Source organism: Lampris incognitus, chromosome 3, assembly GCF_029633865.1.
Source record: "Lampris incognitus isolate fLamInc1 chromosome 3, fLamInc1.hap2, whole genome shotgun sequence".
Classification (NCBI taxonomy): domain Eukaryota; kingdom Metazoa; phylum Chordata; class Actinopteri; order Lampriformes; family Lampridae; genus Lampris; species Lampris incognitus.
In genome coordinates this window covers 13,565,364-13,581,622 of record NC_079213.1, presented here as the reverse complement: position 1 = coordinate 13,581,622, position 16,259 = coordinate 13,565,364, and positions in this window count along the sequence as shown.

The window sequence follows — 16,259 nt, the reverse complement described above, 5'->3', positions numbered from 1 at the left end:
TAGCCATTAGCCACGTTAGCAACCAAGCTAACTGCCAACTTACCTGTGTGTGTGCGGTAACAGCGTTACGTTACAGACCAGCAGCAGACGGGTAGTGGTGGGGTCGTTTTGTTGAAGCGTGTTTTGTTTGGTAATAATAACTCGTGTTTCTGGGACGGATTAAACCAGCTACCGTTACGTCAACTTTATGCTGCACTGGCTCTGTTTACTAATGTAAGGCTTTTTCTGGAAAGCCGTGAATATGTGCAATGTACATCCTTGTTTCATTTCTTTCTTTCTTTCTTTTGCCAGAATGATATGGTCCAAAGAATCTCATATTGCATTGTTGATGAAAACTAGGATGTTAAAAGCAGGCCTATCGCTTCCAGCCACTTCATTTCAGTTGACATTTCTATGTTTGATGAAGCCAGTTTTTGATTTATTGCTGTTATAGAAGGTATGGAGACTGAATGTAAGCAAAATGGAACGGCTTAATCCTGTCAATAGATTTGTCTATTGCACTGAAGTTGGATTTAGGATTGACAGCTGATGTGAATAACTCATATCTACAATTGCCTGACAAATACAGATGAGATTTACTAATTCAATAGCTATTGCAGCAGTAGCTCTGCTGCAGTAGCATAAACTTGATGATCCCTGCTGGTCTAACAGTGAAAGAAAGAATTTTGGGGGTGGGCAAGTCAGCTTTTTTATATGGTGCAATAATTTAATGGGTTTTTGCTGATTTTGCCTAGTTTTTAGGCTGCAGAGAGATTAAAGGTGGCCTTAACTTTTAGTTTCTCAATTTTGTCGGTTTTGTCCTCATCCTTTTATCGGTTTTAGTTTGAGAACATCCAAAATATTTAAAGAGTTGGTTAAAAAAATATCCTAATGCTAGCTTGAGATATTTCTATTCAATGTTTTAATTGTGCCACAATAATGTTTTTGAGTTAAAATATCTCAGTTTGGGGGCTTTTCCGAGGAAATATTGATATATGCGATCGTTTGCGATTAAATCAGCATATATATAGTATATTTCTACCACCACTCAAAGTCTCCATGCCACCCTCTTGCCACCCCATGAATATTTCTCTAGATCCGCCCCTGCTATCGATCCGTCTGTCTGTCTAGCTGTCTCTGTCTTTTTCTCTCTTTCTTCTTACTGTACTTTCTGTCTTGATGCTTGCTCAATAATCCAGGTAGGGAAATTCCGGGAAATTGAATCGGTTCATCTGAACACAGCGACGACTGACAACTGGCGTATAACGTCACAGCACCGCGCCACACACGGATATGACCGAGAGTGACAAAAAAGGCTTGACGGCAGAGGGGGGCGGAGTTAGTTTGAAACCCGCTTGACGAATAGAAAGAGAAAGTAAAACAATCCCAGAAAGTTGAATCAGTTTATCTGTACACAACGTTTCATTACTCATCTAAGTGACGTCGTCACCTGACCAACTAAACGTTGTGTCCAAATGAACTGATTCAACTTTCTGGGATTCCTTTACTTTCTCTTTCTGATCGTCAAGAGGTTTTCCAACAAACTCATTCGTGTCCGTGTGGGGTGCGGTGCTGTGACGTCATACGATGCGTCCAACAGAACAAAGAAGAAAAAACAAAAAGTGAAAACGGTCATGAATTGCATAGTTTTGATTGATTGTTTATTTTCTATAAAAAATATACATTGAAACATTTAGTATATTGGATTTTGTCAACCAAAACACGGTCTGATAGAGTCTCTAGTGGGAGATTTTAAATGTGTTGTAGACTATAAAGACTTGAGGCAAAATCGTAATTTGTGATATTGGGCTATACAAATAAAATTGACTTGACTATAAATAGACCTACTTCATAATTCATAGTGTTAATACAGTTCGTATTACTGAACGCTTCCCTTCAATAAGTAATTTATTTCAGAAAAAAATAATCACAATCCCCTTTCCCCATGTATTTAGAGGATGAGTGTAGAGGAGGGTGGAAGAGTCGTATTTACCAATATATGAAGTAGAAAAAAGCGAAAGAATGGACATGTTTCTCCATATCTGAAGTCTTCTATGTGTGATGTAGTCTCTCAAGACTTCTATGAAGACTATGAGAATGAAGGACCAGCCTCCTTTAGTCACTCCAGAGAGAATCTTTCATCAGACAGGCTCAGAAAGTAACGTTTGAGTCCACTCACATCCAGCTCTGACCTGTGTTGAAAGGTTCAGGCTCCCCAGTGGAGCTTAATCCCTACAAACCTTCATTCCTGCCCACAGCAAGTCACTTCCTGAACACTAAGGGTGACTGTGTTGTGTTGTGTTGACTATGTAGTTGTGTTGAGTTGAGTCTGTAGTTGTGTTTTGTGGTGTTGTGTTGTATTGACTGTAGTTGTGTTGTGTTGTGTTGAGTACGCTGTTGTGTTGTGTTGCGAGTGTGTAGAAATCTAATGTACAGAATTTGCTGTTTTTTGATATTACTGTGAAACAGCTCCCAGACAAGTTTCCACACAGAGTCTATGAAGTCTATCAGATCTTATGGTATCGTATTGTACCGTGTCATGTTGTGTTGTGTTGTGTTGTGTTGCTATGTCACATTGTATTGTATACTGTCTTATCTTACCATATCATATCGATGTGTATCATATCGTATCATAGCGTATCATACCTTGTGGTGATGTATTATATTGTACTGTATCGTTTATTGGATCTTATTGTATTGTATCAATGTGTATCTTATCATATCGTATCCTATAATATTTTGTTGTTTATTGTATCATGTTGTATATTGTGTATTTTATTGTATCTTGTCATCAAACCACATCACATCGCGATACGGCGCAAGTGTCTGACTGTCTCTGATGATGTAGTTTTGTCAGTTTGCTGACCTCTGACCCGGACTCCACTGTGTGATGTCATAATCCTGTTTTTACTGACGCATGATGGGAAACGTTTAGTGAAACTACTACTACTACTACAACTATTAGTAATACTAGTACTAAGTGACTGAACAATAAAACCATTATTAATTAAAATGTTGTGTGAGAAGACGAGACACGAACCTTAATGATTTAAATGAGTTATTTGATTCTGAGAAATGTCAAAGGAAAAATACAAAAAAAACCACAAGTATATCATCATATCTGCTCACGAATATCATTTTATTAACATATTGCACATGATTGGATTTATTCTGACATTTCTGTCTGATAACAAAGACAGAAATAGTTTAGTTTGTTATTTTTCTAAATCTTACGAAATCCAAATAATCCTTCACCTGAATAAAGTCATAAAAATGTCAAAAATAAATGTATAACTTAAACATTAAATAAATAAGTTAAATATGCATCAATAAATAAGAGGAATAAATAGAATTATAGCCCAATAAATAATTCAATAAATCTCTCTCTCTCTGTCTGTCTGTCTGTCTCTCTCTCTCTCTCTCTCTCTCTCTCTCTCTCTCTCTCTCTCTATGAGGAGGTGGAGGAGGCGAGCAGGTCAAGTCGCTGCAGGTGAGCGAGGAGTGGAGCTGTGACGTGGTCCAGGTCCTGATGGAGAGACAGACGCCACATTACTAACAGATAATACTACTTATCAATGCATCTGTTCAAATATGAACAAGAACAACAGAAACTCCTGATTCATGTCTGGTGTGGAAGCTACAATGCTGCAGATTTACGTCTTTCTGTCGCTGGTGACAAGACAAGAACTCATCCATAAATGTGATAAAATGACATGAAGTATAGGAAGATTTAACTGGACTCGTATTGCTCTTAGTATTAAAGTATTATTGATAATAACGAGAGAAATCCTGATGAGAATACCAGGAGCTGAAGCAGAACTATCTGCTGCAGGCACAGTTAGAAATAATATTAGTAGTACTGCAGTAGTTTGTGGTAAAGAAGTAGTAGTAGTAGTAGTAGAAGTAGTATTAGTGATACAAGGTCTCTTGAAACACATTTTCCTTGTGTTTATCTGTGTCTGTTTGCACGTGTGTGTGTGTGTGTGTGTGTGTGTGTGTGTGTGTGTGTGTGTGTGTGTGTGTGTGTGTGTACCTGCTCTATCATCGTCTTCTTCATGGATTTCAGGTGGAGCTGGATTCTCTTGATGAGTTTGGAAACATTGTGAGATGGAGACAAGTTCGAGTGCTTGACCTGAAACAAACACACATCCACCTTCATTAACAACTCCATCATGATTTCTCTCTCTCTCTCTCTCCACACTCCATCATCTGTTTTCTTTTCTTACTCACTCTGCTCACTCTTCATAGCTTTCCAAAACACACACACAGGCTCAGAGATACTCATACTGGTGTGGACTTACACACTGGTTTAACTGGGAGCTCTGGTAGAAGAGCTGGTGACTCAGAATCTCCCAGTTGCTGCCGTTGTGTTTCCTGCTGTTAAAGATCTGCTCAACCTCAGCGATGACATCATCAACAATCAACAGCTTCTCCACTTCCTGATGAACACACACACACAACACAATTATACATATACACATACAACTCAATAAAGTAAATAAATTATATTAACAACAATATAATTTTCAATAATAATGATAACAATAATAACAGCTTTAGAAATTATAATAGATTACTTTGAGTTGGAGTGCGTGGTTGTACTGTCTGTCTGGGAAACCTGGGAGTTCACCTGGAGAAGATGTATTACCCTGCATGGAGAGAGGGAGAGAGAGGGATGTAGGATGTGTCAAAATACACATACATGTCAACGTTTTAACCACAATAAATCATACATATATACTGTGTGTAGGTATGTATTCAGGTAAAATGAGTAGGTATGATATAGTATACATGCAACCAGTATACATGTGTGTAAATGCACGAGTGTGTATATACTACATTTAAGTGAGTGATGTGTGTGTGTGTGTCTCACCATGTTCTGAAGAGCCTCCATAATTTTTCTATTCATCACGTGAAACATGCTCTCTGACACCGCAGGCCCCTGCTGCTGCTTCAGCCACGTGCACTTGCCCTCAACCCCGAGGAGCATCATCATCATCATCATCATCATCATGGTCTTCACCTTGTTTGCTGAAATCATGTTTGAGGTTTAAATCACGCTGCAGTGTCTGACAATGACTCGCGAGTGAGGTGCGGCGCTGTAGCAGGAGGAGAAAGGCAGTGATGAAGAGTGTGGGATGAAGAGCTGGAGGGATTCAGACTTCTTGTTCCGTGCCGAGGCGAGTGGTTCTGTGCTTCGCTCACCTGGAAAGTCGCGTATAAAAGGACGCCGATCCAAAACGACTTGAAAAGTGAAATAGAATAGAATAGAAATAGAAAACCCACCTACACCTGCACCTGCACGATGACCCACAGGTATGTGCGCGTGAAGGGTTTTTTTTGGGGGGGGGGATTGTTCCTTATCCGATGAGAGAGTCTAAGGACAGGATGCTGCGTTTCTGTAAAGCCCACCGAGGCACATTTGTAATTTCTGATATTGGGTTATGCAAATAAAACTGACCTGACTTGAAAGAGAGCCAATTAAAGGAGTTTGCGACATATTTCAGAAATAAGTTTAATTGACTTGAACTGGACAAACACTATTAACGAATCACGAGAGAGTGAAGTTCATTTCGTCAATTGTTAGTGTTGATAAAAGTTAAAAAGTTGCTATAAGACAATCCCAAAGACCCCAACCAACTTTAGAGTTCAAATGAGTCATGATTTTACAACAAACTAAACAACTGAACTGAGACAAACACACCAAACCACTGTGACAACACTTTATTTATTTAATGTCAATTAATCGTAGCTTTCCACATCTGTTTCCTATCAATATAACACCAATACTAAATCATAATAATAATACTACTACTACTGCTACTACTACTACTACTACTAATAATAATAATAATAATAATAGTAATAATAATAGTAATAATAGTTGTTGTTGACAGAATCGGCGAGTCATCCAGTCATGATCATGAAACACGGTGTTATTTCACATTATAATGAACTAAAACCTGGAAAATGAACCATCGTGTTGATATTTCAGCTTGTGTGAAACCGACATTATTCAGGTTAGTTTCTTTCCCACGGTCACATCCGCCTTCCATTTCAATGTCGGTTTCAACTTCCGGCCACCACGCGCAGTCGTGCAGCTTTCCAGCTAAAAGAGCTGCGGGCCGCCCTTCTCTCTCAGCCCCGAGGCATCTGGACGCTCTGCCTCCATTTTGATTGGTCCTTTTGTTTTGTTCCTTTTGTTTTCCACCTGAAGAGAGGCGCATGTACGCTGACGCAGAGAAGCTGTTTGACCAACACACACCGAGTGTAATAATAACAATAAGAAGAAGAAGAAGAAGAAAAAGAAAAAGAAAAAGAAAAAGAAGAAGAAAAAGAAAAAGAAAAAGAAAAAGAAAAAGAAAAAGAAAAAGAAAAAGAAGAAGAAGAACTGATTTTTTATTGTTGAGGGCTTGTGCGCAAACTTGATACGCGTGATCAGAACTATGTAGATTTAATCAAACCGCCACAATTCAATATTTGTAATATTTTTTGTAACCGGTCACTCTCAAATATACCGAAGCACTAATAGGAGAGATATGATGAACGAGCTGTGTCAGTGTGTTGGTACGGTCAAGAATTATTCGGACATTAACGACTAAAAATAATGTGGGTCTGAGACAAAAACCTCCTGCACACCGACAGCAAGCCAACAACTCAGAAAATCTCAGGGAAAAAAAATACTCAGAAAGAATCAGAGAGGGGAGTTGTTTGTCTGTATCGCTGCGTCGTCCTCTGTTTGTTCATTTGCATGTTACGTTTATAAGTTTAGCCGAAGTGCGCGACGCAGTGATCACCTGCAGGCCTTTACACACCGGGGGGGGGGGGGGCGTTAATGTCTTAGAGCTGCTGTTTTTGTCACGAGCACTTTCACATAGAACGTGAACATGACGCATCGGGAAAGTGACGTAATCCCCCCCTCCCACCGGAACGAGGTCGAGTAGTTTGAGCTTTCGCGCCAAGGACCTCAACCAATCAGGTTGTGCGATATAGACGTCGCCTCACAACCGCTAATGGCAATGGCGGACCAGTTGATTGTTTGTTTGTATTTCTCATCGTACGACCAAGCACAGAGAAATTATAAATACGCTGAACCCGAAGTAGTTTACTTTTGGATGTTGTAGAGTTGGTAGCAAGGTAACCCTTCCTTGCCGACCCAGGGCGGGTCGCGGGGCACCGCTACGCAGGAAGTGCGCCCGGCGCGGGCAAAAGAAGAGATCCCCGCACCGCACCGCACCGCACCGCACCGCACCGCACCGCCGTACCTGAATCCGCCGGTTTGAGTCCCCTTCGCGTCTCGCAAAATGGGTTTTTGTCACCAATTCGTATCGCTACCGCGATGCGAAATATTCGCGGGCAGTTATTTCGCATTTTCGTGTCGTTTATTTGGCACGTTCCCGGTGTGTCAAGGCCTTAATGCGCGCGTGTCAGCTCTACATCGTTCTATAGTATATGTTAAATTTAACGAGTGTTATCTAAAGTGAGACAAGAGAGTCAGAAATCAACAGGTACATTCACATATTACCAATGGACATCATAGAGTATAGTAATGGTATACTAGTACTATATGAAGCAGTAGGTGTTATATTGGATATCAAGAGATGTATTTCTGTGTATTTGTTGTAGTAGCTCTGTGTTATTGGAGTAATCTCAGTCAGATTTACGTTGCAGTCAGTGAGGAAATGCGACTGAGGGTCTGCAGTCAACCAGGTTGGAAAACATGGGAAAGATTTTGGTTTCACAAAACACATTTCTACCCTGACTCAATGATTGAAAGTTCAACATTATAACAAGGTTTAAGAAAAGCTTTATTAAATTACAACTATTAGTAATACTAGTACTAAGTGACTGAACAACAAAACCATTATTAATTAAAATGTTGTGTGAGAAGACGAGACACGAACCTTAATGATTTAAATGAGTTATTTGATTCTGAGAAATGTCAAAGGAAAAATACAAGTACATCATCATATCTGCTCATGAATAACATTTTATTAAACATATTGCACATGATTTGATTTATTCTGACATTCCTGTCTGATAACAAAGACAGAAATAATTCAGTCTGTTATTTTTCCAAATCTTACGAAATCCAAATAATCCTTCACCTGAATAAAGTCATAATGTCAAAAATAAATAAATAACTTAAACATTCAATAAATACATCAAAATGTATCAATAAATAAGAGGAATAAATAGAAAAATAGCCCAATAAATAATTCAATAAATCTCTCTCTGTCTCTGTCTGTCTGTCTGTCTGTCTGTCTGTCTGTCTCTCTCTCTCTATGAGGAGGTGGAGGAGGCGAGCAGGTCCAGTCGCTGCAGGTGAGCGAGGAGTGGAGCTGTGACGTGGTCCAGGTCCTGATGGAGAGACAGACGCCACATTACTAACAGATAATATTACTAATCAATGCATCTGTTCAAATATGAGCAAGAACAACAGAAACTCCTGACTCATGTCTGGTGTGGAAGCTACAATGCTGCAGATTTACGTCTTTCTGTCGCTGGTGACAAGACGAGAACTCATCTATCAATGTGATAAAATGAAATGAAGTATAGGAAGATTTACCTGGACTCGTATTGCTCTTAGTATTAAAGTATTATTGATAATAACGAGAGAAATACTAATGAGAATACCAGGAGCTAAGCAGGACTATCTGCTGCAGGCACAGTTAGAAATAATATTAGTAGTACTGCAGTAGTTTGTGGTAAAGAAGAAGAAGTTGTGGTAGTAGTAGTAGAAGTAGTATTAGTGATAGAAAGTCTCTTGAGACACATTTTCTTTGTGTGTATCTGTGTTTGTTTGCACGTGTATGTGTTGTGTGTGTGTACCTGCTCTCTCGTGGTCTTCATGGATTTCAGGTGGAGCTTGATTCTCTTGATGAGTTTGGAGACATTGTGAGATGGAGACAAGTTCAACTGCTTGACCTGAAACAAGCACACATCCACCTTCATTAACCACTCCACTATCGTTTCTTTCTCTCTCTCTCTCTCTCCACACTCTATCATCTGTTTTCTTTTCTTCCTCACTCAGCTCACCCTTCATAGCTTTCCAACACACAGACACAGACACACACAGGCTCAGAGATACTCATACTGGTGTGGACTTACACACTGTTTTAACTGGGAGCTCTGGTAGAAGAGCTGGTGACTCAGAATCTCCCAGTTGCTGCTGTTGTGTTTCCTGCTGTTAAAGATCTGCTCAACCTCAGCGATGACATCATCAATAAACAAAAGCTTCTCCTCTTCCTGATGAACACACACACGCACAACACAATTATACATACACATCATACAACTCAATAAAGTAAATTAATGATATTAACAACAATATCATTTTCAATAATAATGATAACAATAATAACAGTTATATTAATTATAATAGATTACTTTGAGTTGGAGTGCTTGGTTGTACTGTCTGTCTGGGAAACCTGGGAGTTCACCTGGAGAAGATGTATTACCCTGCATGGAGAGAGGGAGAGAGAGCGATAAAAGGGGAGAGAGAGATGTAAGATGTGTCAAAATACACATGCATGTCAACGTTTTAACCACAATAAATCATACATATATACTGTGTGTATGTATGTATTCAGGTAAAATGAGTAGGTATGATATAGTATACATACACACAGTATACATGTGTGTAAATGCACGAGTGTGTATATACTACATTTATCTGAGTGGTGTGTGTGTGTGTGTGTGTGTGTGTGTGTGTGTGTGTGTGTGTGTGTGTGTGTGTGTGTGTGTGTGTGTGTATTAACACCCGAAAGACAGAGGTAATCTGTCAGTTGACTGCCGGCCTCCCAAACCACCCAACAACCTTCACAGCAGAAGGGCAACAACTGGCCACTGTTCCTGCCTTCAAATATCTGGGAAGTATGCTATCCGACACCTGCAAAATAGACGATGAGATTAAGCACCGCCTCAAACAAGCCTCAACATCTTTTGGCCGTCTAAGGAGAAGGGTTTTCCAAAACAGCAACCTCAATCTCCACACTAAAGTGCTTGTTTGCAGAGCAGTGTGCATCTCCACACTACTCTATGGATGTGAGGCATGGACCATCTACAGCCACCATCTCAGAAGCCTGGAGGCCTTCCATGTAAAATGTCTCCAGAGGATCCTCGGCATTACTTGGGAGGACAGAGTGCCACACACAGAGGTGTTGGAGCGGGCAGGCAGCTGCAGCGTGGAGTCTACCCTAAAACACCATCAACTCAGGTGGCTTGGGCATGTTATCCGCATGCCCAGCGAACGACTCCCACGAAAAGTCCTCTACGGCCAACTACGCCTTGGCCAACGCACTGCTGGTGGGCAGAAGAAGCGGTTCAAAGACCAAATGAAGACCACGCTAAAAAGATGTCAGATCAACCCCTCTTCTTTGGAGGAACTTGCTTTCTGCCGCACAACCTGGCGCTCTCACATCTCAGAGGGAGTGAAGTACATGGAAAACCAGCGCACACAACACCGTGTAGCAAAGCGTGTGAAGAGGCCTGCTCGCAAAGCTACCCCTACCCCCTCCAGCACCACTTTTACATGACCGGTCTGCAACCGCAACTGTGCATCCAGGATCGACTATTCAGCCACCAAAGGACCCACAAATAGAAGAAGATGGTCATCATCGGGCACGATGGACAACCAGCAAGTAAGTGTATGTGTGTGAGTGTATGCTTGTGTGTGTGTGTGTGTGTGTGTGTGTGTGTGTGTGTGTGTGTGTGTGTGTGTGTGTGTGTGTGTGTGTGTCTCACCATGTTCTGAAGAGCCTCCATAATTTTTCTATTCATCACGTGAAACATGCTCTCTGACACCGCAGGCCCCTGCTGCTGCTTCAGCCACGTGCACTTGCCCTCAACCCCGAGCATTATCATCATCATCATCATCATCATGGTCTTCACCTTGTTTGCTGAAATCATGTTTGAGGTTTAAATCACGCTGCAGTGTCTGACAGTAACTCGCGAGTGAGGTGCGGCGCTGTAGCAGGAGGAGAAAGGTAGTGATGAAGAGTGTGGGATGAAGAGCTGGAGGGATTCAGACTTCTTGTTCCGTGCCGAGGCGAGTGGTTCTGTGCTTCTCTCACCTGGAAAGTCGCGTATAAAAGGACGCCGATCCAAAACGACTTGAAAAGTGAAATAGAATAGAATAGAAATAGAAAACCCACCTACACCTGCACGCGATGAGCCACAGGTATGTGCGCGTGAAGGGTTTTTTTTGTTTTTGTTTTTTTTGGGGGGGGGGTTGTTCCTTATCCGATGAGAGTCTAAGGACAGGATGTTGCGTTTCTGTAAAGCCCACCGAGGCACATTTGTAATTTGTGATATTGGGCTAAGCAAATAAAACTGACCTGACTTGAAAGCGAGCCAATTAAAGGAGCTTGCGACATATTTCAGAAATAAGTTTGATTGACTTGAACTGGACAAACACTATTAACGAAACGCGAGAGAGTGAAGTTCATGTCGTCAGTTGTTAACGCTGATAAAAGTAAAAAAGTTGCTATAAGACAATCACCAAGACCCCAACCAACTTTAAAGTTCAAATGAGTCATGATTTTACAACAAACTAAACAACTGAACTGAGACAAACACACCAAACCACTGTGACAACACTTTATTCATTTAATGTCAATTAATCACAGCTCTCCACATCTGTTTCCTATCAATATAACACAATACTAAATTATAATAATAATACCGCAATACTACTGCTACTACTACTAATAATAATAATAATAAGAGTAATAATAGTTGTTGTTGACAGAATCGGCGAGTCATCCAGTCATGATCATGAAACACGGTGTTATTTCACATTATAAGGAACTAAAACCTGGAAAATGAACCATCGTGTTGATATTTCAGCTTGTGTGAAAGAGACATTATTCAGGTTAGTTTCTTTCCCACGGTCACATCCGCCTTACATTTCCATGTCGTTTTTCAACTTCCGGCCACCACGCGCAGTTGTGCAGCTTTCCAGCTAAAAGAGCTGCGGGCCGCCCTTCTCTCTCAGCCCCGAGGCATCTGGACGCTCTGCCTCCATTTTGATTGGTCCTTGTGTTTTGTTCCTTTTGTTTTCCACCTGAAGAGAGGCGCATGTACGCTGACGCAGAGAAACTGTGCGACCAACACACACCGAGTGTAATAATAATAAGAAGAAGAAGAAGAAGAAGAAGAAGAAGAAGAAGAAGAACTGATTTGTTATTGTTTAGGGCTCGTGCGCCAACTTGATACGCGTGATCAGAAATCTTTAAATTTAATCAAACCGCCACAATTCAATATTTGCAATATTTTTTGTAACCGGTCACTCTCAAATAGGAGAGATACGATGAACGAGCTGTGCCAGTGTGTTGGTACGGTCAAGAACATTAACGACTAAAAATAATGTGGGTCTGAGACAACAACCTCCTGCACACCGACAGCAAGCGAACAACTCAGAAAATGGCAGGAAATTAGCATGTTATGTTTATAATGTAGCCCGTGGAATTAGATACCACACAGGACACAATTACTTCCGGGGTTCTTGTAGCTTTAATTTTATTGTTTGAACCTTCGAATGCAGATCGTTTTACTGAGTGCATACATTCCTGTGTCTTTCGAGCAAACAGCTCATAAATGTTCACAGATGTGGCAAGTTTAACAGAAAAGATTTTAAAAAGGGAAATAATAAATACAAAATACGGTGCAAAATACGGCAGTGGACTATGTACGTTAAACAGGGTTTAACAAAGACATGTGGAACTTCCTGAAGATCGCGCAACTTCTCACTCTGTCAGTTACCTTTAAACAGAATTAAAATGCATATAAAAACTTTACATCCCAAATACAATGGCATGGTGTGGCTTTATTCACGCCAACATTACCTTGTCATGCCTGCAATGGCGAACAGCGGTCGACGGCTCGCGCCCAAAATCACCGAACATCAACTCCAGTAGCGTCTAAATCAAACCATCTTGTCAAATTACCGACATAAAATATTGTTTGGAATAATATTACAGGTATATTTCACAAGATATTTACACCTACTTACTACGGAGTCAGAGCACCGTCACACCGCAATCTTCAGGCGCTCCACACAAGAAAAAAAAGAAAGAATACCCAAGATGCACTTGGATAACTTGCACGGAGTTCCAATAAAAGTCCGCCACTCCCACTTACTGGTCAAAACATGCAATGACAACCAAAACTATAAAAATACACTCACAATCTGCCTCACAATTTAAATACATCAAATGACATTTTACAGGGCTTGACAGTGTAACAATTACATATATTAACAGTTAAACTATACTAAATTTAAGTGGAAAATCATTTAACATATTTAACAGATTTACCACCCGGCTACATACTCCCCTGCAAATATAGTCAACGTCCTCGGTGACAACGAAACATGAACTGACTCAAATACTCCCTGCAAGGCCTTTTCAAAGAGAGCAGCACCCAGGCTTGTCAAAACCTTAGAGACCATGTCTGTGCTGACTGAGACTGCATTACAGGCTGACTTTGGCAGATGAAATGGGTTTGAATGAGATCCAGCCATTTCCCGCTTGCTTTTCCTAATGGCAGGTTTAGGTGCATAGGTTCTACGTCCTGCTCCACCAGCATCCTCTGTTAGTGCGGGCCTGTCCCTGTTTTCAATAATGGGCAAGTCACTGTCGCTAACGTTTGGATGCACATCATTAACACATTCTGTTTCTGTGCCACAATTTCTCATATCTGAATAACCTTCCTCAGGTCCTTCACCGTCACTCTCATCTGTGGGTGCTGTCACATGTAAACTAACACTTTCTGCTGCAAGAGGCAGGTTAGGTACTTGCACAAGCCGGCGAGGGATGACTTCCTCAACAATAACAAAATCAGCCTCAGGTGACTCAGGCTCATCCTCAGCTACAGGCTGTGTAGTGGTCTGTAACCTAGTTCTAGGTTTGGGAACTGGTTTCGCACAAGGTCGCAACTCTGACCTATGAACTCTTTTAATGGGACCTCCCTCAAAAGGTTCAACAGTGTGTGTGGTACCCTGGATGTCAACTACCTTGTAGACTGTTGAGGTCCATGTGTCCTGAATCTTATGTCTACCTGGGGGTCTGTGACGTAGGAAAACCAACTGACCAATGTCCACAGGAGGACAATACACCTTCTCATTTTGCAGTGAGATCCTCTCAGCTGCCTTCTGCTCTGAGTACTCTCTGGCTCGCTCATGTGCCTGTCGGAGTCTCTCCTGATGAACAGACAACCAATCCTGTTTCCTGTCTGACACACACTCACGCCCTAATAAAGCATCTACTGGGAGATGTGGCTGTACCCCGAAAAGCAAATAATAAGGCGAGTACCCTGTGGTGGAATGAGGAGTGACATTATAGGCATATACTACTTCAGACAGATGCTCTGGCCAACGCTTTTTTTTCTCTGGTGGGAGTGTCCTTAACAAGTCATGGAGTGTGCGATTGTATCTTTCACACTGACCGTTTCCCTGTGGCCTGTAGGGAGTTGTCCGTGTCTTTTTAACCCCATAGAGTTTGCACAGCTCTGCTATAATTTCACTCTCGAAATTTCGACCTTGGTCTGAGTGCAGTCTCTCTGGGACCCCATATTTCATGAACCACTCCCTGAGCAAAACTTTAGCTGTAGTGTCAGCCTTCTGGTCTTTGGTAGCATACGCTTGTGTGAACTTTGTAAACACATCGGTCACAACAAGGACATTTTCACGGCCATCTGAAGCTGCCTCCAACACTGTAAAATCAACAGCCACCACTTCTAGAGGTCGGGAGGCCAGGAATGCCTGAACTGGAGCATGGATTTTTGGCTGAGGCATCTTGGTCAAAATGCACCGCTCGCAGTTTTTAACCCAGCTTTCCACATCCTCGCATAGCCCTACCCCAAAACACCTCCCTCTTAGCAAGTTTACAGTGCGCTCTATGCCCTGATGTCCCATGTTGTTATGTACATTTTCTAGAACTTGGTCCCTCAAACAACTAGGCACGAGTAACTGCCACACTTCTCCATGACGTGGGTCTGTGATAACCCTGTACAACAACCCTTCTCGTTGTTGTATGCATCTCCATTGTTTCAACAATCTTTTCACTTGACTAGACAGGGCTGCTCTCTCTCTGGGACATGGCCTCCTCCCCCAATCCCAAAATGCCCTAAACTCTTTTAGGGTGGGGTCACCGGCCTGAAAACCTACCAGCTCCTCTCTGGTATAACCTGGCAGTGTGGGGGTGTTGCCCTGTTTAGTACCTGTCTCACCAGACCTCGACTCCCCAGCACGGATCTGTCTCACTTTGTAACACTCCAGACCTCTAGAGACAAGACCAGGATCCAGAACTGTTCCTCGCTCAATCAGGTTACACACAGTGATACAGTCGTCAAAATCCGAGTCAGGGTCTGTTTCAGGCTCCCCTGCAAACTCCTGCCTAGAGAGAGCATCTGCGGCGGCATTACTGCAACCAGGACGGTACTTAACCTCGAAATCAAAAACAGACAGTTGCGCTACCCACCTCTGCTCTATAGCACCTAACTTGGCTGTCTTGAGGTGGCAGAGGGGATTGTTATCAGTCAGGACAACAAACTTTGAACCAAGCAAGTAACCCCTGAATTTTTCAGCAACTGCCCATTTTAAGGCAAGCAACTCCAACTTCATGCTACTATAATTTCGGTCATTCTTCTCAGCCTGGCGTAGTCTGCGGCTAGCATATGCTAGGACACGTCTGGTGTCACCTTGCTGCTGACACAATACAGCGCCTAATCCATGCTGACTAGCATCTGTCTCAACTACAAATGGTTGTGTGAAATCGGCAAAACCCAAAATGGGAGCAGAGGTAAGTTTTTCCTTTAACTGCTCAAAGGAAGAGTCACACTCTGGTGTCCACATATTACAAAACTGGTGACCTACTTTCCCTGTTTTTTTCACACCTGAACATTTGTTGACTAGGTCATGCAGTGGCCCGGCAATCTGTGAGAAGCCTCGAATGAATCTCCTGTAGTAACTACAGAAACCCAAGAACGACTGCAGCTCTTTGGCAGTGGTTGGGACCTTCCAGTTCTTAACAGCAGAGACCTTGGAGGGGTCAGTTCCTATACCTTCTGCTGACACCTGATGACCCCAAAACTTTACTGACTGTTGTAGAAAAGCACACTTCTGCAACTTCACCTTAAGACCCGTCTCTGCCAGTCTCTTAAACACAGTCTCAAGTCTCTCCAAATGCTGCTCAAATGTCTCTGAAAAAACCAAGATGTCATCTAGGTAGACCAGGAGTATCTGAAAAATGAGATCATTCATAGTAACTTGCATAAGT